At 33.9% G+C, this 13,773-nt stretch overlaps 1 protein-coding gene across 1 annotated transcript in view; it reads right to left on the bottom strand.

Annotated features, from left to right (window-relative positions):
• GALNTL6 (polypeptide N-acetylgalactosaminyltransferase like 6) overlaps window positions 1-13,773 on the bottom strand; it is a 1,218,779-nt gene that overhangs the window by 1,098,606 nt on the left and 106,400 nt on the right. The gene's annotated exons all lie outside the window — the stretch shown is intronic.

Here is a 13,773-nt window from a genome sequence, read left to right on the forward strand (position 1 = left end):
ATCACTCACTAAATGATAGAATTAAATTAACTGTGATGATTTAATAGAGGTATCAGGGACTCAAACTGTGTCTATACTCTATGAGCATTACTGGAAAATATTTTATAAATGATTTGTTAAGGACCATCAGTGATTAAAGAACTCAAAGAATGATTAAGTACAAATTTTGAATGACTAAAATTGCTTACAGCACTGCCATAAAAGTTAATCACTGGATAAATTTAGTATAAACTTTTCTCTTTAAGAAATTAATATGGCATATAGATATTAAAAATGGATGCCAACCTGGTGGTTAAAGAACAAACGATTCAGTCATTCTTGTTAAACATGATTATATTATCTAAACGTTACTTCAAAATGGTTGTAACTCATTAAGAAATCAATTAGACATTTGGTTTTAATTAACTGTGACCTCAACTTGTTAATTTTTCACTGTTTGCAAGTTCCAGCCTTGTTAGTTTACTCAAAATATACTTAAAAAAATGAACATATATACTGTATATGCATTTGGTTTTTTGTTGTTTTGTTTCGTGTATTTTTTTAAGTTGATTTATTTACTTTGAGAGAGAGAGAGAGAGAGAGAGCGAGCTGGGGAGGGGTAGAGAGAGAAAGAGAGACAGAGACAGAGACAGAGTGAGAAAGAATTCCTAGCAGGCTCCACACTACCAGCACAGGGCCCAATGCACGGCTTGGACTTAAGAAACTGTGAGATCATGACCTGAGCCAAAATCTAGAGTTGGACACTTAACCAACTGAGCCACACAGGTGCCCCTAGTTTTTTTGTTTGTTTGTTTTAATGTAGAGTCCTGTTTATAAAAACCTGGATCTTTACCATTTTTGCAATATTGCAAAATGCTTAATGCTAATTATGTGTTCATGTGATCACTGAATGAGTGCTTTTGATAATTAAAAAGGAGACATTTCGGGGCGCCTGGGTGGCGCAGTCGGTTAAGCGTCCGACTTCAGCCAGGTCACGATCTCGCGGTCCGTGAGTTCGAGCCCTGCGTCGGGCTCTGGGCTGATGGCTCAGAGCCTGGAGCCTGTTTCCGATTCTGTGTGTGTCTCCCTCTCTCTCTGCCCCTCCCCCGTTCATGCTCTCTCTCTGTCCCAAAAATAAAAAAAAATAAAAACGTTGAAAAAAAATTAAAAAAAAAAGAGACATTTCCAGATAGACACAATTCCAAATTTTAAAATCCACAAATTCACACTGAGAGAATAAAGATAAATTGGTTATTTCTTAGAGAGCTATGCTCATTTTTGTCTTTTTTTTTTTAAATTTGTCACCATATTTTTTTTCTTTCAACCTATTTGTCTACATTTTACTGTACTATTAAGTGAGGGATTTTCAATTGTGGTGTGAAACTACTTGCAAAACACACAGAAAAATCTATGCACTTGGGTCAAAAGTGAGCACAGCTCAGAATATGGAAAAGAAGAAGATAAAAATGGTAACAGGAGAAGAACTGGAAAGACAAATGATATAACAACAACAAAAAGTGATATCTTTCTTTTTTTTTCTTTTTTGCTTTTTTGTTGAGGTGGGAAAATAAATGACCATAAAGCTTTAGTCTAATTAATTATTTCTAAGGAAGAAATATTTTATTTTCAAAGGTAAATAATTATTAATTTACAATAGTGTTTCCAGAAGACATCCATGTATTTATATTTCTTAGTTTTCTCTTGATATGTTAAAAACTCATCACAATTATTATCAATATTCCAAAATTCAGAAGCCACTGATGATATTTCAAAATCATAACCTTTTTTGTCAAAAAGACAAAACAAACTCTTTGTCTTTGATACTTGACTATTGCTTTAATCTGCAGCAAACAGTAGTCTGCTTCAACGTAAATACTTACAAGATAATGAGTTGGCTTACAATGTAATCAATAGTCATTAAAGATTTAACAAATAGAAAACTATTTTAATGTAATATATAATATTATAAATGCATACATGTTAACACCTTTCTAAAGATATTTATTTCTAATTACTTGCTCTTCCACTCATTTCCATTTAAAAATGTCTAATGCAAACTTTAAGGTCAAATATTTGTAAAATAATATGGGCAAGCTTTCTCTTAATAGATTTCTTTTTGTCTTGGTTACATTAGGGCTTTGGGGCATGCAAAATGCTAAACAATAATTTATTTACTATGTTCCATATCATCACGTGCAAGAGCTTAGCAAGTAAATTCATTATGTTTACTTTTTAAACATGAAGTCATGAAAGTCATGAAAGTAGAAATAAGGTGATGTTTCACAGATCACATTTCAAGGATATTTTATCACAAGACCCTATTGCTGACTTTCTACCTTTTCTAAAACTGAGCCATCAATTATTTAAACAACATACAGTAGTTTCAATGTATGATTTCTACACCTTATTAACTTCTTAAAAACATGATTATAGTCATTATGTACATAAAAGAATTCTACACTTTTGACAAAATTTTGGTCCTTAGTTTTCACTTCTCACTCTCTAGGAGACAACAATCTTAAGGTTTTAACTATTCCTATTTAGTTAGAATATGAACTTCCATCTGATATTAAACTCCAGTTCACCTTTGATTTCATGAGCAGCTTTAATGATTGTAATGCAGAATGACAACATATAGTTCACCTTCCTGAATACTCTCTCTTCCCCACTCTTGGAAAATATATAATTTAGAACAGAAACAATACGTATATATATCTTGATGATGAAGTAACAGAAGCAATTATTGCAAAACTACCCTATTTACTGTATGTTAGGTGTTTTTCTAAGCCCCTTTTTTATTTCCTAAAGTAGTCTAATCCATGTCCTCATCTAGATTAGCCATACTATCTAGTTATGGCTTTTTTGCTCCCATACTACTGAATGATAATGCTACAATGGAGTATATACCCAACAGTAAAAGTTCATATCTTGTTGCTGCCACTTGGCCCTTGTCAATGACGAGCCTGTCTACTTTCATTCTTTAGTGACTTCTTAACTCACTTGCTATAAACCAATCACCAGCTTATATTTTTCTTTTATCTCTCTCCACACATCTGTCCTAATTCTTGTGACCCTTCCAAGCCCCACTTGTTGATTCTCCTTGCTTTAAGACCCAACCTCCTTGATGAAGTTATGGTATGTCCTTACCAGTCAACAAATCATCAGTGTTGCTTCTAGTCTCATTAATATAATGAATCTGCTCTCAAAGATGAGGGAATCCAGCAGTCATCATTCTTCCTGACTTTAACTGCACTTCCAAATTCACAGACACCTGAATTTCTAATATCCTACACTTTCTACTGTCTGTGATTATGTGCTCTACATATCTACCTTTTTTTTTTTTTGATATCCTGAATACAAAAGGGCTCTATTAACACTGCGTATCATTCTCTGTATTGGTTACCTTCCATAATTCATCCCTCCTAAAGCTTCAACTAATTTCTTAGACCATGGAAAATAGAACTTCAGCCAAGACCTCTCTCTGGCTTGCATTATTTCTTGCTGCCCAAAATACATTACCCCATGAAGTTCACCCCGTATCTTAAAACTTAAAATCAAACTGGTCACATTCTGATTTATCTGTCTACACATTCTGTAGCAGCACAATCTTAAACATCTTTCAGAATGAGGAGCTTGTAAGCATGTGTTAGTTTTGCTTTTTTTTTTTTAGTTCCAAAATCCAGTCATTCATCTGGATTCTTTTTTTCCAGAGTAATTAGTTGAAGACTAATTAGTAATTAGTTGAAGGAATTAGTAATTAGTTGAAGACTGTAAACTTTCTGTGGGACAATATTAATTTTTTTCTTCTCAAATGTAACTCCCATACTGTTGTGAAGTCTCTCTGTTGTTTAGCAGGTATCTTGAATTATATCTGAGATGAATTCCAGTTTAGGATTGTGAAATAAATTCTAATTCAAAGAGCCCCTTTCTATCATCACTAATCAGGTTTGAATTTCCAAAGATCTGAAGTCTCTTCTGTGCTCCACCCTCTCCAGCAATAAAAGAACACAGAAGGGAGGTACATGGTTTGGTCGTGAGATGACTCCAGCTCTTCTCGATTTTCAAAGAATAACTGGGATGATTAAATAAGGAGGGTAGTGGGGGAAGAGGAAGGAAAAATATTTCTTCAAATAATATCCCTCAGTTGCAGTCCTCTCTCTGCTGGTTTTCATGAATTTTTTTTGGACAGCTTCTTGTGGTGTAAATGTTCTCCTGCAACAGCAGTTGCTGGCTCTGGAGAAGTACATGTGCATTCTTCAAAGGGCTCTGCTTGCCATTTTCAATGCCTAGTTCCTGAGTATTCCTACTTCGGTCATTTTCCTTAGCTCTTGCCCCTGTGTTCCTGAACCCTACAGTCTCTTGTCTGCAGGATTTAATTCAATACTCCTCCTTCCCTAGTCTTCCTAAATATAGTCTGGGGGTTAGAGGTTCCAGGAGGACCAGCCAGTTCTTCAAATCTTTGTTGTTCTCTTGGCCCAAATTTAAGGTCCAACTGCCAATCTTAACATGATTCAACACCCTGTGAGAATGGTGTTTCAGATTACTTCTACCTTCCCTTCCTTTTCAATCTTCCTGACCTATTTCAGACACTGTGCTCTGAAATCCTGCTCCATTATCTGACTCCTTATTAAGTTCAATTATTTTCCACTGCCTCCTTAATGAAGTCCCTATTTCCTAAGACATTCAGGTCTTTTTTTTTTTTTTTTTTTTTCAACGTTTTTTATTTTATTTTTGGGACAGAGAGAAACAGAGCATGAACGGGGGAGGGGCAGAGAGAGAGGGAGATACAGCATCGGAAACAGGCTCCAAGCTCCGAGCCATCAGCCCAGAGCCTGACGCGGGGCTCGAACTCACGGACCGAGAGATCGTGACCTGGCTGAAGTCGGACGCTTAACCGACTGCGCCACCCAGGCGCCCCGACATTCAGGTCTTTTAATCATTAGTCTTTTTTTCTGATCCTACAATTAATGAAATTATTATAGGATAATCTAATCCTGAGATATTTTCCCCATACTTTGAAACTTGTACACTTTTTAAAATTTCTAACCAGATTTCAGTCTCGATGAATTATTTTCTCGTTTCACTCACACAAATACGTACCTTTAATAATAATCTAATTATTTTAATATATAGGTGCTATATTATTTTTAATTTTTATTTATTTTGAGAGAGAGAGAGAGTGAGCGTGTACAAGTGGAGGAGGGGCACAGAGAGAGAGAGTGATAGAGGGAATCCCAAGCAGGCTCTACGCTGTCAGCACAGAGCCTAACTTGGGGCTCAATCTCATGAACCATGAGATCATGACCTGAGCCAAGATAAAGAGTTGGATACTTAACTGACTGAGCCACCCAGGCACCCCTAGGTGCTATATTCTTAACCAGACTATGAAATTCTCCAAAAAAGAAATATTCTAAAGCTTTTAATAGCACCAAGCATAGAACTTCGGGAATGACTTTAAGTAAGTGAAAGTTTTAGCATGGATTACATATTCATGAAGTTACTGACCACTGACAATGCATTTCAAATTAAATTCATATGATGAAACCCATTCCTTTCCTTTTTTATTATAGAATTTTGTTTCAGTGAATATGACATGATAGGAATGATTATTTGGTTGGAGAATGAAGATACTCATTTCATTAAATAAATTACTGTTATGGTGATATTTTATTCCATAACCCTCATTTAGCTAGATAAGGTTATAGAAATACTTGATACATTCAGAGTAGAAGCCCAAGAATTAAATGATTCTTCAGGTTTTCGTAAGTGTCCATAACACAAGAGCAGACTATGATTTATCAAATAGTGTAACAATAAGAGGGAGGTGGGGTGTGAACGTAAAGAGATTTTGTAACCAAGAATAATAAGAGAAATTGTTGAAGCAATTACATTGAAAATTAATCCATTATAAACAATTATCTTAATGAAGATGATGCAATAAATGGAAGATTTTTTAGAACAATTTCTCTTTATTTTTATAACGGGGTCCTTTTTGGTTTCTGAATATAAAGAGGTCCAAATATTAGCAGATGTCATTTGAATAATAGAGTTCTAAATTTAAATTCCTAGCATTTAGCTTTTCTTCTTTATTCTGTGTGTATATCATACATAAATATGTGATTTAACGAGATGAATACAGACTGATGTGCTAATTTCTAAATGGTGAATTTCAGGAAAAATGTGTCAGAGCTATATTTTTGCAAAATGGAATTTGTAATCTAAGTTTTGTCATCCATTTTCATATTAGTAATATTAGAGTGTGATCCATCAAATAAAGGATTTCCCTGCTGCTAGGAAAATGGCAAGAGCCCTGACATCTCCACTTTTATTAGTTTTCTAATTTTATTTCCAGATTCATAGCTTATTTGATAGAAAGCTGACTTTCTGGTTCACTGATATAGGAAAACTTGTGTAAATACACAGAGCCTTAATGTAACTAAAAGATTAAAATATTTCGAATGAGAACACAAATATACTTTTTTTTACTGCTTCCAGTTGTTAAGAATAGCTAACTTTGGAAGCTTTTATCCAATCCTGTTGGGGAACACAGAGAGAAACTTTTCACTTCTAATTGTATTTGAATTCAGTTTCAGAACATTTGTGATCTGCTGGAAAACAGTCCATCTCTTAAATGCCTTAGAAAGTGTGTTCATCACATAAATCTTAGTTTTTATAGATAAATACCAGAATCATGAAAAGTTTAATTTCCTTTGCAAAAATATCAGAAAAATTAATAAAAAATTCCTTATATACTGACTACATTTATACTGTTTGTATAAAAAAGTATATTCAAACAACTGCTTGCTTCTTTGTACTAAGACTGGGATTCTGCACATAAAATAGTTATTCACAAACAATGTGTTAATAAAACTGATATCAGCTACCGAAAAAAACTATACATATATATATGTATACATACATAAATATATATCTATACATCTATATATATGTATGTATACATATATACATGTGTGTGTGTATATGTATACATATATATATATGAATTAGCACAACTAATATAAAATGCACCCTAGTGCTATTTTGACTGCTGCACACAATAGATTCTGAAGGAATACATCTATTTGATGTCTAAGTACATGCTATCTATTGGTCAATTATATTTTTAGTTCAATCATATCTTTATTTTAAAAAAATCTTTAAAATTATCAGGTGAAATATAAAAATATATCAACAAAATGAGATTCTATCTGAAAAAACAAAAGCAAACAAACAAATATCCTCTACGTGGAAACTCTAAATGGTTACATGTATGACATAAGTACCATTCTTTCCTTTATGAATTCCCCTCCCCCATCTCATCATTCCAGTTACTCCAATAAATCATTTTTGTCACTGAAGAAAAAAATCCTGCACCCATTTATTTACTTCCCCTTGCTATGGTTTTGTGTCATTTCTTTCTGTTCCTTTTTTCCCCATAGGTTTATTGTGATATAATTTACGTATAATAACATTTATTCTTTTAAGCAAATGGCTTGATGAGTTTTGGTGATTGCACATTATCATAGAACTACCACCACAATTAACGTATGGAATATTTCCAGCCCCTCCAAAAAACTTCCTTCTGTATTTTGTACTCAATTTTCTCCCCCATTTCCTAGTTTCAGGCAATCATTGATTTGATTTCTGTGCTTATAATTTTGCCTTTTCTAAAATTTCACTAAGTGAAATCAGTGTTTACTATTTCTTCTGACTTCTTTCCTTAGGATAATGCTTTTGAGATTCCTGCAGGTTGTTTATGTACCAAATTATGTTCTTTTTTTGATATTTAATATTCAATAATATATATACATATCAAAAACTTTTTATCATACAATAGCTGTTGAATATTTACATCTTAAGTTGTTAGTTATTATGAATAATGATGCTAGGGACATTTGCATACATATTTTTGTAGACATATGTTTTCATTTCTCTTGAGTAAATACCTGGTTCATATTTGAGTTCATACCTGGTTTCATTTCTCTTGAGTAAACACCTGGTTCTCTTGAGTAAATATGCTGGTTCATACGACAAGGGTATATTTAATTGCTTAACTAAATTTTCCTCCACATCCTCACCAGTATTTGGTATGGTAAGTCTTTTTATTTTCAGCAGTTCTAGTGGGTATGTCACTGTGATTTAAAATTTATTTTTCTTATGAAAACTGATGGTGAGCCACTTTTCAGGTGCTTATTTGCTTTTCCGTATCTTCCTTGGCAAAGCTTCTATTCAAAACATTTTCCCATTTCTTAATTGGGTTGTTTGCTTTCTTGCTATTGAGTTATAAGCCTTGTTTACAAACTTTGGAAAAAAGGTTTTTGTCAGGCATAGTTTTGAAAAGACTTCTTCCTAGCCTGTGACTTGCCAATTCATTTTTTTTTTTTTTTGAGCTCTGAATTATCAAAGAACAATCCTTTCAATGATCTCTTTGTTTTTATGTTGTGTGTGTGTGGGTGCATGTGTGTGCACATGTCTATGTTCTGTTCAAAGAAATCTTGCTTAACCCAGCGTCACAAAGATTTTCCATTATGTCCTCTTCGTGAAGTTATACAGTTACAGCTCACTGGTTCTCCAATCCATTTCAAGTTAAGTTTTGTGAATGAATAAGATAAAAGTGAAGTTCCTTATTTTACCTATAAATATCAACTTTCTATCTCCATTTATTGAAAAGATGGCCCATTCCATACTGAATTGAGTTGGCACTCTTGATGAGCGTTAACTGATCTTATGTTTTCAATATTGTTTTCTATTGTTCTCTCAATTTTTTGATTTCTGCTTTTGTCTCTAATATTTTCTTCCTTCTACTTAATTTGTGATTCATTAGTTACTCTTTTTCTGATTTCTTAAAATGTAAAATTAGATTTGTACCTCTAATTAGAGTCTTTAGTTAATTCACATATAATTTAATTTTGATATGGTTGGATCTGGGTCTAATTTTTATAATTTGTTTTATATTTGTCTCCATTTTTAGTTCTTGCTTCACCCTTTCTGCCTCTTTTTTATTTGTATAGATTTTAGAATTGAATTTTAATTTTTCCATGGGCTTTTAATTTATATTTCTCTGCTTCAATTTTCCATTGGTTGTTCTAGACATTACAATATGCATTCCTAATTTTCACAGTCTACTTAGAATTAATATATGAGCATTTCATATAAAATAAATAAATCTTGGCACCATATAGGTCAATTGATCCCCCACCATCCCTGAGCTTAGAGTTGTTGCATGTATTACATATGCATGTGTTATAGATTCTTCCAAGCCAGTGGTTATAGCTTTGCCTAAAGAAGTAATATGTACTGTAACAAAATTAAGAAGGAAAACAAAAAATAATTACAATTTTATACTTACCCAGATATTTACTATTTTAAGTATTCCTCATTTTTTTCTAAGGAGCAAACAAATGTCCCTAGCTGTAGAATTTTTAATGTTTACTCAGCTTAGGATTTGTTGAACACTCTACATCTGGAAATATACTGTCTTTCTTCAAATTTAAGACAATTTCAACCACAATGTCTTCATATACTTTTATGCCTTATCCTGCTAGATATCCCAATCATACTAATGTTTTCATTTGATATTATGTAGGAAATACCAGAGGTTATGCTCATTTACTTTCCAACATTTTTTTCTTTGTTCTTCAGCTTGGATAATTTCTATTGATCTATCTTCAAGCTCACTTGGTCTTTCCCCTATTGTCTCTATTCTGATGTTAAATCTATATGTGATCTTTAAAACAAATATCACTATTGCATTTTTTTAATCTAGATTCATTTGGTCTTTTTTATCATTACTATTTATTTGCTAGTATTTCCCATCTTTTCTCTAAGTGAAACAATATTTCTTTCACATAATTGAATATAATTAGAATGGCTACTTTAAATTCCTTTCTACTAATCCCAACATTAATATCATTTTAGAGATGGTCTCATCTGCTTTCCTTTTCTTTTAAGAGTATCTTTAACTCAGGTTAGGACTGCATCTCATAATGGACATCATGCAGGTTAAGTTATGGAGACTGGAAGTTATATTCTCCATGAGTGATGTTGTTTGTTTTGTTTTGTTTCAGTTAGTCACAATCACAAACTCTGCCTTGGACAACAACTCAAATCCAAATACAATCTTTTGTATTAGCTAAGTTGTTTTCATTCTGATCCATAAATACATGATTCAGGGGTCTGTTGGAATATGGGAAGATGAAATCTGGGGATACCTTTTCTAGATATTTCACTTCATAGATTCCTCCTTTTTTTCCCCTCTCTCTCTCCAGAAACTACAGTTGCCCTGACTTAGTATTCTGGTTTCTCAGACCAGAAAATCTGTGACTTTTTTCCCCCCAGAAGAGATTCTACCTACTTTCAAGCAAGAAAGAGTGAAAACATATATAACTCTCCTCTTCTTATGAACATGAGCTACTCAGAAGAATTTATCCTATTGCCTTCACTTTTCAGTAGCTGCTCTGAGGTAATATGTCCAGATTGTGTAGTTATCTGTAAAGGGGTCCAATCAGTACCTATTTAGCCATTACCAAAATCCACAAATTCAACACCTTTTATTTTTATTTTTTTAGTAATGAAAACTAAGTCAAATGTAACTATGCTTCATCTGAGCATTCCACCACACTGTCACTGTTCCAGGTCACTTCCTCCTTCACAACAAAAAATCTTCCCCATCCATACTACTGTGCTGTTATCCAGTCACATGATCTTTCTGGAATATTTATCCTGCTCTCATGTCTTCTACTATGGGCTGTTAATTTATATATCCTACTTTATTCTTAAAATTTGCATGAAAAAGAATCAACCTTTTCCCGATTCACTCAAAATAATCACACAAATCCCTTGGAACTAATCTAGCTCACAGCCTGAGAAAGTGCCCCTTTGCATTTACTATGACTTTATTACATTATTTAATTGACGGTATGCACTTGAAGTTATTTTGGGGTAGTCTGATACCAACTTTGTCAGTTGAATAAGTGAAATTTGGCTTCTTCATTTTTAAAAGAGGAAGTTGAGTTTGAGAATCTCTACACTTACTTCTTTACTCTAATTTCAAACTGTACCATAAATGAGAAACATTTTCTCTGCCTATTGAAAGTAGTTTTGTATGATTACTAAGACGGTTGCTCTATCATTGCTTTACATATTCTAAAAATTAATTATTAACATAATGCTAGAAACATGCACCAGCTATCTCTCACCTCATTCACGCATGAGGAATGAGCACCATCTTAACTAAGACCTCTGTCTTGCTCTACACGGGCTGTTTATCAATTTCTCTAGAGTGACAATAAATCAAATGGCAGCACATGGTAATGTAAATCACAGTCTAATTTAGTTGTCACTGTGTTGTGACACTTGGTTAAAAATGCTTTTTAATTGTGACTATAAATTATACATGAACAATTCTTAGTGACAGTCTTAATACTACATCAGATTATTTCACCCAAGGGGAATAGCAAGCATCATCAACATGAAGCAAGTGCATGTCTGAAACTTTTTAAACAGCAATTTGGGAAAGATAATGATGATGATGTGTTCTGGTTTAGTTTCAATGAAACTCTCTGCGTAGAAAGTGTGAGGGAGGGAGACATCTTTTTGGAAACTTCTAGGCTATATAAATCATGCAACTGTGGATTTCAATCATAGCATTTTCTCTTTGTTCTCCTACAATATGGCCACGAAAACATGAGGTGAAATTTCTATTTTTCAGTTTATCAATATTCAGAAATAAGCTACTTAATCTTAGCAGAGTATTTTAGTATTAGAGAAAAAGTAAGTGGACTTAGAAGAAAAGTGACTTTTCTAAGTAGCTATTTAAACTTATTTCAAAATCTATATTTCCTGTTTTAAAGTTAGTGGGCTTCAATTAAGTAGATTCCCACTGGCTACGGCATGGTTAATATTCTATACTATCACATAAAGAAAAACAAAATTTATATAGGAACATTAACATTTGTTATGCTACTTTCTGTATCTAGGTAAAATGTTAATGACCTAATAAAAACTAACCTGCGGCACCTAGGTGGATCAGTCAGTTAAGCCACCGTCTTTGGCTCAGGTTGTGGTCTTGCGTTTTGTGGGTTGGAGCCTGGCATCAGGCTCTGTGCTCACGGTGTGGAGCCTGATTGGGATTCTCTCACTCTGTATCTGCCCTTTCCCTGCTAGCACTTTCTCTCTCTCAAAATAAATAAATTAAAACATAAAAAAAATAATTAAATAAAATAGAATAAAAATAAATAAAATAAAATATAGTAAAATAACTTTATCCTGATCTCCATCTTCTGGAAACACCACCACATGAATGTGCTTCCTTAATAGTCATACATTTTCCTGAAAGAAGACAGGCTTGTGTTTGAATCTAGGCTTCACAGTCATTATGCCTCAGTTCCTTCTCTAAAATTAGAGTCATGTCCAACTCACATAATCATTTTTAAACTCTAATGGGACAGATTTTAAAAATGAATAGTACATTAGATAGTATGTTATAATATTCAATAAATTTCAGTGCTCCTTCAGCTGAAATTCCTGTCCTTTATGGATGTGGATACATTCTGGAAGCAGTGAGCATGATCCTCCATATGTTGGGTAGTTCTCAGATGCCCTAAGGTCTTTCATAGAATTTCTAGGCAAAAGAACTCTTATCTGAGACTGCACAACCCCATTCCTAGGTAAGTCTGTGAAATCTGGAAAGAAAAAAAAAAAAGGTATAAACAAGTGGGGGAAAAAAGAAAAAAAATACTCTCTCAGTTCAAGAAGATAACATATAGTATGACCTGTAAAATATAAGATAATGAAAAAAACTTGGGGATGGCCTTGCAGACTAAGGAAGACAAGAAATCACAAGCTGGGCTGCTTCTTCTGCCAGGAATAGTGCAACTGATGTGACACCTGCAGAGAATGTGAGCAACGCACACTTGTGGACACATACTGATTGGCTGACCAAACCTTTATGAACACATTTACTGAGCATCTACTGTGTCAGGCACTCTCTTGTACATTGCAAAACAAAGATGAATAATGCTCAGTCCTTGTTTCAGATGAGCTCATGGGGAAGCAAGCGTCTAAGGGAGAGCTAGGCATTATATTCAGTTAGAGTGCCTCATAATAATAAATGCCATTGGGGATGCAGGATGATTAACTATCACTTAACATTTGCAGCTATACTGACAAATACGAATTACAGTCTCCCTTCTTATTTAGGTAGCTATTTTTTGCCTATGGCTGGCTAATTATCCTTTGTAGTAAAACATCCTGCTGGTGATTTGTAAGAATGTTTACAGGATGATGAGTTTGTACCAACATATTGGAGTTCCCAATCAAAGATTTGCCTAAGGTTTTCAGGTCTAAGTCAAGCAAAAACAGATGCAAAATTATGGCATTTTATGATATTATCTCTAACAGGAGAATTATGTGTTAAGTTTATTTATTTTGAGACAGAGCAGGAGCATGCACAAATGGAGGAGGGGCAGAGAGAGAGGGACAGGGAGAATCCCAAGCAGGCTCCACCTTGTCAGCACAGAGCCTGACGGGGGGCTCAATCTTTACGTGAGATCATGGCCCAAGCCAAGATCAAGAGCTGGATGCTTCACCAACTGGACCACTGGCACTCTGGGTTTGTTCTTGTTCTTATGCAAATAATCAATCTCCCCAAAAATACTACGAATTTTTGCATGTTGGGAGGCTCTTTGTGAGAGGAAATGGAATCTATTTAGGTACACTGATACAAGCTACAGTATGAAAAGAAAAGGTCAAATTACCAGGACCAGGTTGTCTGGAAGATGTCCAGTCCCCAAC

The sequence above is a fragment of the Puma concolor genome, chromosome B1 (genome assembly GCF_028749965.1).
Source record: "Puma concolor isolate L17-30 chromosome B1, mPumCon1.1.hap2, whole genome shotgun sequence".
Taxonomy (NCBI): Eukaryota; Metazoa; Chordata; class Mammalia; order Carnivora; family Felidae; genus Puma; species Puma concolor.